The sequence below is a fragment of the Pogona vitticeps genome, chromosome 5, assembly GCF_051106095.1.
Source record: "Pogona vitticeps strain Pit_001003342236 chromosome 5, PviZW2.1, whole genome shotgun sequence".
In the NCBI taxonomy this organism is placed as follows: domain Eukaryota; kingdom Metazoa; phylum Chordata; class Lepidosauria; order Squamata; family Agamidae; genus Pogona; species Pogona vitticeps.
Window position 1 is genome coordinate 18932808 of NC_135787.1, and position 12951 is coordinate 18945758.

A 12951-nucleotide genomic window follows, 5' to 3' on the forward strand; every position below is an offset into this window, starting at 1 on the left:
CCACTGAATTTAAATCTGTTTTCCTGGCACCTTAGCTTCTCTTACATTATATGCTTCCTTGTCTTCAAATTTTAGTTTGTTTGATAGCATTTCCCTTTCACGGATAGCTATCTTGTTGTAGTGAAGGGGCTTGAGTAATTCAGAGAAGCTATGGGCTATGCCACGCACGGACACCCAAGACGGAGAGGTCATGGTGGAGAGATCTGACTAAACACGATCCACCTGGAGCAGGAACCGGCAAGCCACTCCAGTATCTTTGCCAAGAATACTACATGGACAGAAACAAAAGGTTGAAAGTTATGGCACTAAAGATGGGACCCTCAGGTTGGAAGCCGTCCAACATGCTACTGAGGAAGAGTGGAGGACAAGTACAAGTAGCTCCAGAGCTAATGAAGTGGTTGGGCCAAAGCCGAAAGGACGCTCAGGTGTGGACGTGCCTGGAAGTGAAAGGAAAGTCTGATGCTGCAAAGAAAAATACTGCATAGGAACCTGGAATGTAAGATCTATGAACCTTGGTAAGGAAGACAGGAGGGTCTGGCATGCTCTGGTCCATGGGGTCATGAAGAGTCGGACACGACTCACCAACTACAACAAATAGCATTTCTTAGAAAGTAAATGTCAATAGGTGTGGCAGAGAATGTTGAAGGCATGTGGTATTGATGCTTCACTACCAACACCAAACTGTGATTAATTAAAATCTCACCAATAAAAATTATTCTGTCTTCACAATAAGTATTTAAAATAGATGAACCATACACACACACAAAATAGAAATATGCTCTTCTCTTTTGATACAATAGACTATCTCCTATCAAGTTCTCTGATGAGATAGCTGTGTAGAAGTTAAATGATATTTAACTGTTATTTTAACACACTGCAGTGTTAAAAGCATATTTCTTATATAACTCCAGGTAACATCTGAGACATGAAGCATAAACCCGAAACTCTGCTGATGACCCTGGGGTTCTACAACTGTCTTCTGCTGCAATTTGAAGAAATTGTAGCAGAATTTGATCAGATTGTATATGTAGTACTACATAGGTGGATGGGGATATTGTTTTTACCTCAGGCAGCAAAGGATGTTGGATATATTATCTGGTTCTGATGCATCAAGTCATTAAATGGCCTATACTTTGGCTGTGGGTATTTTTTTTTTCATGAACACTCATGAAATATTTCCTGTGTCCTTGAAAATGCATTCAAAATTGTGGTTTTGCAGGGTTGGGCAATTGGTACCAGATGTTTTTAGACTGAGACTCCCATAATCTACTTCTGGTTTTCCTGAGAGTTAAAAGACCAGGAATTTCCAGAGGGCCATGAATTTAAAAAGATGCTCTCTGTTGCTGTGCCCAAAAGCCTCACCCTTTTCTTTTCTTCCACTTGGTCAAGAACTGTGCAATTTTTATCAAGCTGTGATAATCAGACAATATGTAGGCCTTTGAGGACATTTTGTATAGTGCTTGGAGAGATCACACATGAGGGCATCAGTTAAAATCTTATTTCCTTTTTCTTGTATACAAGTTTAAGAGTGCATTTGGATTAAGATAGTTTTGGTCACTGAGAATGTTGACTTCATATATTTATTGTGAACAGATGCAAGGAAGTTACCAAGGTTTACAACAACAGCCAACCTTGATTGAATCGATGATAAGACCATGGAGGAAACATGGTGAAATGTTCTTATATGGGCATAAATTTCAATGTGTTATTATTTTAATTGCATTTTTGTTTGTTTGTTTCAGTGTGTTTTGAACAATTGAATTATTTATGAACAGCTGCATACATGGCTGGGTCAGCTTGATATAAAAGAGGATGAATAGAAATACTGTATGTAAGAGAAATAAACAATAAACAAAATATGTTTGATTTAGATGCATCTCCACAATCTCAGTGTTTCTATTTCTGTCTCAATCTTCTCACTGAGGAATTGCTCTTATAGGTATGTTCCTTTTGAGGCTCCTTTTGTGTCAATTTCTTGGCACTACAATTTAAGGAAGATATTGGAAAGCTGAAACCTGTCCAGAGGAGAACAACCAGAGAGGTTGAGGAAACTTGGCATGTTTAACCAAGAGAAGAACAAGCTGAAAGGTGATATGATAACTATGAAGAATTATGAAGCAAAGCAGGAGAAGGCTAGAGTGCAATTGGAGATGGAACCCGACGGAATACCATTGGAAAGCTGTCAGGATCGTGACTAACCAGGGCTGCCAGATGATCTCACTTCGTTGTCTGGATAAATGAAGCTTCAAATCAGCAGGCAGAACTTTTCTGTATAGTCCATGATCTATCCGGAATTCATCTAAGTGATAGGCCTCCTACTAGTATTTCACCTGACCAATTCGCAGCATTTAAAAAATCTAAAGTGGAGGCCATCCACCAGGAGCTCTCTCCTTTTTTGAACACAGTAGATCAAGCAGAAACGTCCAGCACTCCACCTTGCCCGATGAGACTCAAACTCTTTCAGCCTGTGACGCCAGAGATGGTGGACAAAGCACTTGACTGCTGTCGTGCCACCACCTCCTCCCTTGACCCTTGCCCGGCCTGGCTAATCAAAGCAGCCAGACCTGTGACAACTGAATGGGTCACAGGAATAATTAATTGGTCTCTCCAGGAGGGCAAGGTTCACCTTGCTTTCAAGGAGACACTCATTAGGCCCATAAGGAAGAAACCAAGTTTGGCGGTGGACAACATTGGCAATTATAGGCCCGTTGCCAATGTTTCTTCCCTCAGCAAAGTGGTAGAGAAGGTGGTGGCTGACCAGCTCCAGGCTCTTTTGGATGAAACCAATGCCCTGGATCCATTCCAGTTGGGCTTCAGGCTGTACCTTGGTACGGAAATGGCATTGGTCGCCCTGTTTGATGACCTGCTGAGGGAGGGCAACAGGGGCAAAATGTCTTTATTTGTCCTCCTCGATATCTCAGCTGTCTTCAATACCGTCAACCATGGTATCCTGCTGGGGAGGCTCTCTGAGCTGGGAATCGGTGGTCTGGCACTTGCCTGGCTCCAATCCTTCATGGAGGACCATCCTCAGAGAGTACAGCTTGGGGAGTGTGTTTCGGCCCCATGGAGTCTCAATTGTGGGGTTCTGCAGGGCTTGATTATCTCCCCAATGCTGTTTAATATCTATATGAGGCCACTGGGTGGTGTCATCAGGGTGTGTGTGGCTTCATTCCATCAGTACGCTGATGACACCCAACTCTACATCTCCTTTTCTCCAACCACAGTAGACGCCATTCCGTCCCTTCAGCGCTGCCTGGAGGCTGTGCAGCAATGGATGCAGGAGAATGGACTGAGGCTGTACCCGAACAAAACAGAGGTCCTGAGGGTGGGTGGCCCCTCTATTGGTGGTTTGGGAAACTCCCTCTCTTTTGGAGGAGTGACTCTCACTGCGAAGAGTGAGGTTCACAGCTTGGGGGTCCATCTGGATCTGGTGCTCACCATGGAAACCCAGGTGACATCAGTGGTCCGCTCCGCCTATTTCCATCTGTGGTGGATTGCCCAGCTGCGTGCCTATCTTGATGTTGGGGCGCTCACCACCCTGGTCCATGCATTTGTACTTTCAGGATTAGAATACTGCAATGCACTCTACATGGGGCTACCTTTGCGGAAACTTCAAATGGTGTAGAATGCGGCAGCCAGACTTCTCAAAATATCAGCATATTTCCCCCACTCTGGCTACCTTGTATTGGCTGCCCATTCATTTCCACATTGATTTCAAAGTGTTAATGATGACATATAAAGCCCTAAACGGTTCAGGACCTCGATATCTAGCGGAATGCCTCCTCCCACCTAGATCTACCCGAATCACTCATTCTAGCCAGGAAGGCAGTTGAGAGGCCTATCACCGAGGGAGGCCCAGAGAGAAAGAACAAGAAACTGGGCCTTCTTGGCAGTGGCACCTCACCTTTGGAACAGTCTGCCTGCAGAGATCTGTCTGGCTTCCTTGCTGGATGTTTTTAAGAGCAAACTTAAGACCTGGCTCTTTAGGCAGGCTTTCCCTCCTGTCATCACCTGATTATTTTTCTCTTAAACTCTATTATTACTGTTGTTTTTTATATTATTATATTGTTTTTATTTTATCTATTATTGTTAGCTGCCTAGAGTAGACTTCTTTCTGGATGGGTGGGGTACAAATGTAATAAATAAATAAATAACCATCTCCAAGTATTTGAATAACCGTCATGTGGAGGGTGGAACAAGGTTTTTTCTTTTTTTTTCTTTTTCTTTTTTTTTGGCAACTCAACAGGATAGGACTAGAAATAATGGATTCAAGTTCTCAGAAAGATGTTGACCAAACATTAGGAAGAACTTTCTATCAGTGAGAGCCATTTGACAATTGACTTGACTGTTTTGGAAGGTGGTGGACTCTCCTTCACTAGATATTTTTAAGCAGACATTGGATGTCCCCCTGTCAGGAATGCTTTGGCTATGGATTTATTGCAATGTTAGGGGTTGGACATGATGACACTTGTCACCGAGTCCATAATTGTCAGTTCTACAATTCTGAAGCTAGTTCTACAATTCTATGACCTCACTGTAATTTGCAGTAACTTGGCAAGAGTTTTTATTACAGATAGAATATCATTAAAATTCATTCTGTATTCCAGAGAGGTGATTTCAGCACACTTTAATGTTTGGAAACCATATTTGCAAATGAAACCTGTCCATAACTCCTGGGAACCAATCACAACACATAGCGGGCTAATTTGCAAACTGCAGGAGGTATGAAAAAAAATGCCATCCTGGCAATGTGATCCAATAGCAATTTGTTTACTTTTAAAGGCTCCTCTTGCATCCATAGTCTCCAAAAGCCTCTCCCAGGGCAAAAGGGAGCCCTTGGGAACCTTAAAAAGTGAATGTGGGTGGGAATAGAAAGCTCTCCTTGCTATTCTTTGGAAGTCTGCATTCAGGTTTCTGTAACTTTCCCTATCTCCCTTGCATTTTGCTTCCCTTCTCCTCTCTGCTATTTCTAAGGCCTCGTTGGACAGCCACTTTGCTTTCTTGCGTTTCCTTTTCTTTGGGATGGTTTTCGTTGCTGCCTCCTGGACAATGTTACGAGCCTCTATCCAAAGTTCTTCAGGCACTCTGTCCACCAAATCTAGTTCCTTAAATCTGTTCTTTACTTCCACTGTGTATTCATAAGGGATTTGGTTTAGATTATACCTGAGTGGCCCAGTGGTTTTTCCTAATCTCTTCAGTCTAAGCTTGAATTTTGCTATGAGAAGCTGATGATCAGAACCGCAGTCAGCTCCAGGTCTTGTTTTTGCTGACTGTATAGAGCTTCTCCATCTTTGGCTGCAGAGAATATAATCAATCTGATTTCGATATTGCCCATCTGGTGATTTCCATGTATAGAGTTGCCTCTTGTGTTGTTGGAAAAGAGTGTTTGTGATGACCAGCTTATTCTCTTGACAAAACTCTATTAGCCTTTGTCCTGCTTCGTTCTGAACTCCAAGGCCAAACTTCCCTGTTGTTCCTTTTATCTCTTGGCTCCCTACTTTAGCATTCCAGTCCCCTAGAATGAGAAGAACATCTTTCTTTGGTGTCAGTTCTAGAAGGTGTTGTAAATCTTCATAGAATTGTTCAATTTCAGTCTCCTCAGCAATGCTGGTTGGTGCATAAACTTGGATTATTGTGATGTTGAATGGTCTGCCTTGGATTCGTATTGACATCATTCTATCATTTTTGAGATTGTATCCCATTACAGCTTTTCCCACTCTTTTGTTGACTATGAGGGCTACTCCATTCCTTCTACGGGATTCTTGCCCACAATAGTAGATATGATAATCATCTGAGCTGAATTCTCCCATTCCTGTCCATTTTAGTTCACTGATGCCCAGGATGTCGATGTTTATTCTTGCCATCTCCTGTTTGACCACCTCCAGCTTCCCAACGTTCATAGATCTTACATTCCAGGTTCCTATGCAGTATTTTTCTTTGCAGCATTGGATTTTCCTTTCACTTCCAGGCACGTCCACAGCTGAGCGTCCTTTCGGCTTTGGCCCAACCACTTCATTAGCTCTGGAGCTACTTGTACTTGTCCTCCGCTCTTCCTCAGTAGCATGTTGGACGCCTTCCGACCTGAGGGGCCCATCTTCCAGCGTCATATCTTTTAGCCTTTTGTTTCTGATCATGGGGCGTTCTTGGCAAAGATACTGGAGTGGCTTGCCATTTCCTACTCCAGGTGGATTGCGTTTAGTCGGAACTCTCCACTATGTCCTGTCCGTCTTGGGTGTCCCTGCACGGCATAGCCCATAGCTTCTCTGAGTTACTCAAGCCCCTTCGCCACAACAAGGCAGCAATCCATGAAGGAGCCGACTTGGTATTGAGATACAGTATTTCCATAAAATATGAGACTTCATGATGAATTCACATAGCCTTCTTTAAGTTCCTCTGGAGTTTGCACCCTATAAATATTTAAAAGAAACATCTCTCTGGTATATAAACACTCACTCTGTCTCTGTGTGGGTTTACCAGCACGAAAGGAATCAGCAAAGATGGGGTTGCAAAGCGGGGAGAATCCTTTTTCTTTGTTCAGATGTTACTTAGCATATCCCCAGATACAATGAAACTTTTCCTACTAATAGTTCTCTTCACTCATTATTTTTTATCACCATATCATATTTCCAATCAATCAATCAATCAATCAATCAATCAATCAATCAATCAATCAATCAATCAATCAATCAATCAATCAATCAATCAATCAATCAATCAATCAATCAATCAATAAAATGCAAAGATGAAATCTAACTCTCAATCTTAGCTAACGGGAAATGTGTCTAATTAAAATCTCATCAGTATAAAAATGTGTTTTGTTCATTGTACACATTCAGTATATATAGCCTAAAATAACTCCTCCTGGTAATTTTGCCAATTTCATTTGAAATGTATCCTCTGTATAATTACACAGCATTTTCCCTCAAGGGTATAAGTATCTAGCTGTGGAACTAGAGCTTGGGAGTTCAGTTTACCACTATGTCTGCTGGGAGAAGAGCCAGCTTCTGTAATCTTGGGGAAGCTGCAGTACCAGGGAAGCACCAGAAGAAGGAAATACAGTGGCAGACATGCATTTTTGGAGGCCCTGAAGCTGGAACTATTATAAAAGCCCATTCACAACTAGCAATGATGTTCAGGTAACCACTGTGTCCAAGGCTTCGTCTACCCTTAACTCTGTGCTTGCATCTCCCTCCCCCTTCCAATTCAGTTTAAAGCCCTCTTGATGAAGTTCATGTTGTGGGCAAACACATTGTTCCCAGTCCTTGTTAGATGCAAGACGTCTCTTGCTAGCAGTCCTTCTTCCAGGAAGCTTAGCCCATGGTCCCAAAAATCAAATCCTTCTCATTGACAGCACCTTTGTAGCCAGTCATTCACCCAAAGGATCTTCCTTTCTCTTTTAATTCCTCTTCTGATCAGCAGTAGGATGGAAGAAAAAATTATCTGGGCCCCAAAGTTCTTGAGTTTCCTTCCCAGAGCTTCAAAGTCAGACGTGATTTCTCGTTAGCTCCTCTTGGCTGTGTAGTTTGTTCCCACATGGACAAGAAGAAAGGGATATGTGTCTGTAGGTTTTATTAGTGATGGCAATCCTTCCATCACATCCCTTATCTGTCCTCGAGGGAGACAGCATACCTGGCAAGTCCATGGATCCTCACAGCAAATTTCGGTCTCAATTCCACAAAGTAGGGAGTCCCCTACTACAACTACTCTCTTCTTTTTGTAGGGTGTGGGTCCAGTCATGTATTCTGCGGCACTTCAGCTGTACTCATGTCCTCCTGTGGGGTCTCCTCTGCATCCTGTCTGACAGACTCTTCTTCAAGTAGCTGAAAGTGGTTTTGTAGTTCCACCGGGAAAGAGTGTCTTCTCCTTCTTTTGCTCATAACTGTGATTCTTTTCCAAGGTGGTTCTTCATCTATGTTTGTAGCTTCTACAGCATTTTCCTCCACTGCAATGTTTTGGATTTCTTCCATCAGCAGTACCCCCTCTGACAGCTGCTGCTGCTCAAGAGTTCTATCAATGTAGGCTTCATCTTCCATTATAGCCTTGAGACCTGTTCCAGGTCCCTGATTTTCTCTTCTAACAGTGCCACCAGTTTACACTTGTTACATGTATATTGCATTTTGCACTTAGGAAGAAAGACAAACATAGCACAAACTTTGCAGGTAACCACAACTGAGTTGTCTCCACACTCCGTAATCCCTTCTGGCTTTTTTCCTGTCAACTGTTTGTTTAGGATACCTGCCACTCTTGTTCAGTTAGTTTAAATGTAGTTGTACATATGTCCAAGGAACATAATAAAATTGTTTGGTGGTTCCCTCTTGGCCTCCTCCTGCGAACTCCCTGTTTGCTCTCCTGTTCGCAAGTTCCCTGGGTCTGCCTTTAGCTTTATTTATCAGCTGTGCTCTGCCCAGAGTCAGGAACCATTTTTTCTTAAATGGGGTTGTTCCACAACAGAACACCACAATTTTTTAAAAAAAAATGTAGACAAAAGTCACTTCTGGGGCACCTCTGGGGTTAGGTATCCTGAAGCTTAAGCATCTTTTGTAGACATGAGAGATTCATCTGGGTGTGCTTCCCCCAGAACACACTGGTCTACTTACTGCTTGCTGTGTGGCATGCATAGCTGGCATTGTCAACAGTGTGCCAATTGTGGCAGCAGCTTGGCTAGCACTAGTCTGCCTCCCTGCTTTGCCGGCCACTGGGTACCTAAGCAGGGAGACTTGTCATTGTGCCCCCTTGCCGGAGTGGCTGGATGAGTAGGGAGGTGGGGCAGTGCCATCTGAGCTACTGCTGCAATTGGAGTACCGTTGATGATGCTGGCTGCATGTGCTGCTCAGCAAGTGGTTAGTGGACCAGCGGGTGCTGGAGGCTGGTGTTAATCGGGCCAGCCACCTGTGTCCACGAGGGAGAGACAAAGACAAATCTCCCATGCCTAGTCATTAGTTTCATAGTAGACAGAATGGTAAACTACTTCTGAATATTCACGACTTTGAAAACCCTGAAATGGGGCACCATAAGTTGGAATTGACTGGATGGCATATGATAATAATGATGCTCTCACATAAGCAACTTCATGGTTGAAAAAAATGGTCATATCCACATGATCATCATTTTTCTCAAATTTTCTGAGTTACTGACTTTCTGTGAACAAAACTCTGGGAATTTTCAGAACATGATTTTTTCTCAGGGAGGAATGAAGGAAAACAGCTGTTTTTCTTGCTGAATTCCCCTTTCTTTTGACACATCCCGTATCTCAAAAAAACCTGCTCCAGGCAGTTTGGGGATACTGTGTGAAAAGCACAATACAAGGCAGAATAAAAGTAAAAGTAAAATCAGTTAAAACAAAACAAAGTACAGTGGGGTCTTGACTTGAGAACTTAATCCGTATTGGAAGGCGGTTCTCAAGTCAAAAAGTCTGTAGGTCAAGTCTCCATTGACCTACAGTGCATTGAAAACCGATTAATCCCGTAACAAGCCATTTTTGTTCCATTTTGGTTTTTTTCTGGTCTGTAAGTCAATTCTCAGGCTGCAAGTCAAACCTAAATTTTGCGGCCAGAGAAGTCTGTAACTCAAAAAGTCTGTAAGTCAAGCCGTCTGTAAGTCAAGGGTCCACTGTACACATCTTGAGTGTTGGGCTCCTTTGGATTCCAGCACCCTTTGGGGGAGGAAATTTCAATTTCAGCTGAAAGTGGCCAATCTCCTGGCAGCCAGAGTCTGTCACTTGTGTTTGCTGCATCATGATTGTCTGAAATATTATGATGATACCTCGTTGAGTAAACCTTTGGTTTAGATGGGCGGGATAGAAATCCAACCAACCAACCAACCAACCAACCAACCAACCAACCAACCAACCAACCAACCAACCAACCAACCAACCAACCAAACAAACAAACAAACAAACAAACAAACAACCAAACAAACAACCAAACAACCAAACAACCAACCAACCAAACAACCAATCAAACAACCAAACAACCAAGCAACCAAACAACCAACCAAACAACCAATTTTGACAAGTTCAACCTATCTACTGAGACATTTTTGTCAAGCTATATTTCATTTTATTTTTGGGGGAGGTCGGAAATGCTCCGTACATGACAAATACATGAGATCTGGGGACAATGTCTACTAAATACAGATAAGGGAGTGTGCGTAGGAAGTACCACAAACTGGCACAACATGATCCTTGACTCTTTGAAGAGAAGAAGATGAAACCACTATTCTTGGCATATGTTATGAAGAGAGTGTTAAAGGCAGTTAACATCTGGAAAATAAGCCCTGTAAGGAACAGTGGAGAGACCTGGGAATTTTTAGTTTAGAAAAGAAGAGAAAAGGTATGATAGCTGTCTTCAGAAAGCTGAAGGGCTGACACATGGAAGACTGAGCAAGCTTATTTTCTGTTGCTTCAGACCAATGGGTTCACATCACAATTGAATAAGTTAAAAGTAATAATAAAATACAAATATTAGGTAAATCTTGGAACAAATATTAGGTAAATCTTCCTGATGGTAAGAGCCGGCAGTTTACCTCAGAATATGGTGGATTGTCCTTGGTTTCAAAACAAAGGTTGAATCACTCTTTGTCAACAATGCTTTAGCTGTGGATATTTGCACCAATGAAGAGTTGGATTAGATTATCACTGGAGCTTGCTTCCAGCTCTACAATGCTGTAATTCTATGATTTTGTTCCTTGATCAGTGGGATGGGCCTTTTGGGATCCAGGGAGAACTGGAAAAAACTGGCTGTGGGAAATGGCAATAAATATTGTAGTCACAGAAGACTTTTAAGCAGAAAAAAGAAAGCAAGAGTTGTTTTGAAATAGAAATAACAATTATAGATAAAGCACTTCAAACTAGCACTATAGAGAAGGCACTTTATGTCTCTCTGGTTACAACCTCCTTCCCACTCATCCTGGGTATAATTTTTTAAAAAAATGTTATGTGAATTGAAAGCTTGCAAAGCATGTCAAATTGACAGCCCCTGAGATTGAAGTTGGGTTTATTCATAGATTAAAGTATTCTCCAAACACCCCTGAATTGCTCTGTCAATGTGCCTCTGTCCAAATGAATGAGGTGAGTTGTTTGGAGCAGTAAGGGTGTCTCTTTCCATCTCTCTCCTGTCTGCTGAGCTTAACAGAAAGGTTGTCACACGTGGGAAGACAAAACTCATCTGCTGTGAACTCTCCTAATGGAAGTTAATTGCAAGACATACAGGCATTATGGTAAGTAAAGAAAAAAATAGTGTATGTGTGGAACTGACTTCATTGGAAATCTTTCGCTTAGCAAAGATTCCGAAAATGTCAGCTTTTCATTTATAACAGGGCACTGTTGTTTACCAATTCTTGCAAACAGAGGCTGACTGTAGCTTTGAAATGATCATTACTTAGAAAGTTCAGCTACTGTCCTCCTCTGGCCTAGATTTCCACAGCTTTCCCTGGAAGTGAGAGAAATTGACTCTTCCTTTATTATTCTGTTTTATAAAAGATGAAACTTATTAGTGGCCCGGATATCAAGAAACACATACCTAGTTCTAGGCACTCATGGCAGGCTCCTGTTCCACAAGGGAGGTGTTCATAACATCCCTGCCTGCTTATTATCAACAGATAAAGCAGACTGCCATGCCCAAGCCCTTCCTTCAGTGGCTGCATGGCTCCTACTGATGGAGTGCATTGAACACTATGTGCCAATGCATGGCTGAACGTGGGAAAGCCCTCCATTCTGTTGGGAACTCTGGCAGATTAGGGTTCTGATCAGTTCAAATGTTTTATGGGCATATAGTTCTGAAACTCACCTTGCTAACATTCCACTGAGTGCTCAGATGTGGTAGCAGGAGCCCAGACATGGGGGACAGGGATCATATAGATTATTCTTCTCATTTTTGAACACAAGCTATATGTGTAGAGGGGCTACGGTAAGATGGAGACCTCTAGTATAGAGTAGTGCTGCTTTTGAATTGGAGAGGATTTTAAATAGCACAGTATCTGAAGTCTGAGCATTGAACTGATTTCTTTTTTCTTTTCTTTTTTAAGGTAAAATATTTATTGAGGATGCTCAGATTTACGGTTCAGTGCTAGTTGAGTACTGGAAGCAGGCTCTGGGCTGCCCATATCACTCCCAACTCTGAGGTTCCTCATTCTTCAGTGGTGCATGGGCTCAGGACCTCCTCTGTTAACAGTAATGGAACCTCAGCTTCTGAGTCTATAGCCAGATAGACTCATTCACTGGATTTGCACTTTAATATATCAATATGTCATTCACACCTGAGGCTGAATTTGCAATAGCATGTATCTTGCTTTTGAGATACATACATTGCCCATGCAGTGAGTTTTTGGGGTGGGGAATCTGTTAAAAATATAATACTTTGGAATTGTTTATGAATATAAGCCTTGCATTGGCTACTCATTCGCTTATCTGTTGATTTAAAAGTCTTAACAATGACATATAAAGCCCTAAATGGTTTAGGACTTTGATATCTGGCAGAGTACATCCTCCCGCCCACTTACGTACATACGTACGTACGTACGTACGTACGTACTTACTTACTTACTTACTTACTTACTTACTTACTTACTTACTTACTTTACTTCATTCATTCATTCATTCATTAAATTTCTATCCCATCCTTTTAGACAAAGTGTCACATGTTCCAGCCAGGTCGGGTGGCTGAGGGACCTAATGCTGAGGGAGGTCTGGAAGAAAAGAACGAGGAACCGGGCTTTCTCGGCAGTGGCCCCTCGCCTCTGGAATACCTTGCCCGTGGAGATCTGCCTGGCTGCCTCTCTGGGTGTCTTCAGGAGTATTAATTAATTTATTTATTTATATTTATTTTATTTATACCCCACCTATCTGGTCAATATGACCACTCTAAGTAAACTTAAGACCTGGTTATTGGAGCAGGCTTTCCCTCCTGCTATATCTTAAATTCCATATTTTCACCATCTTGGATTTATGTATAT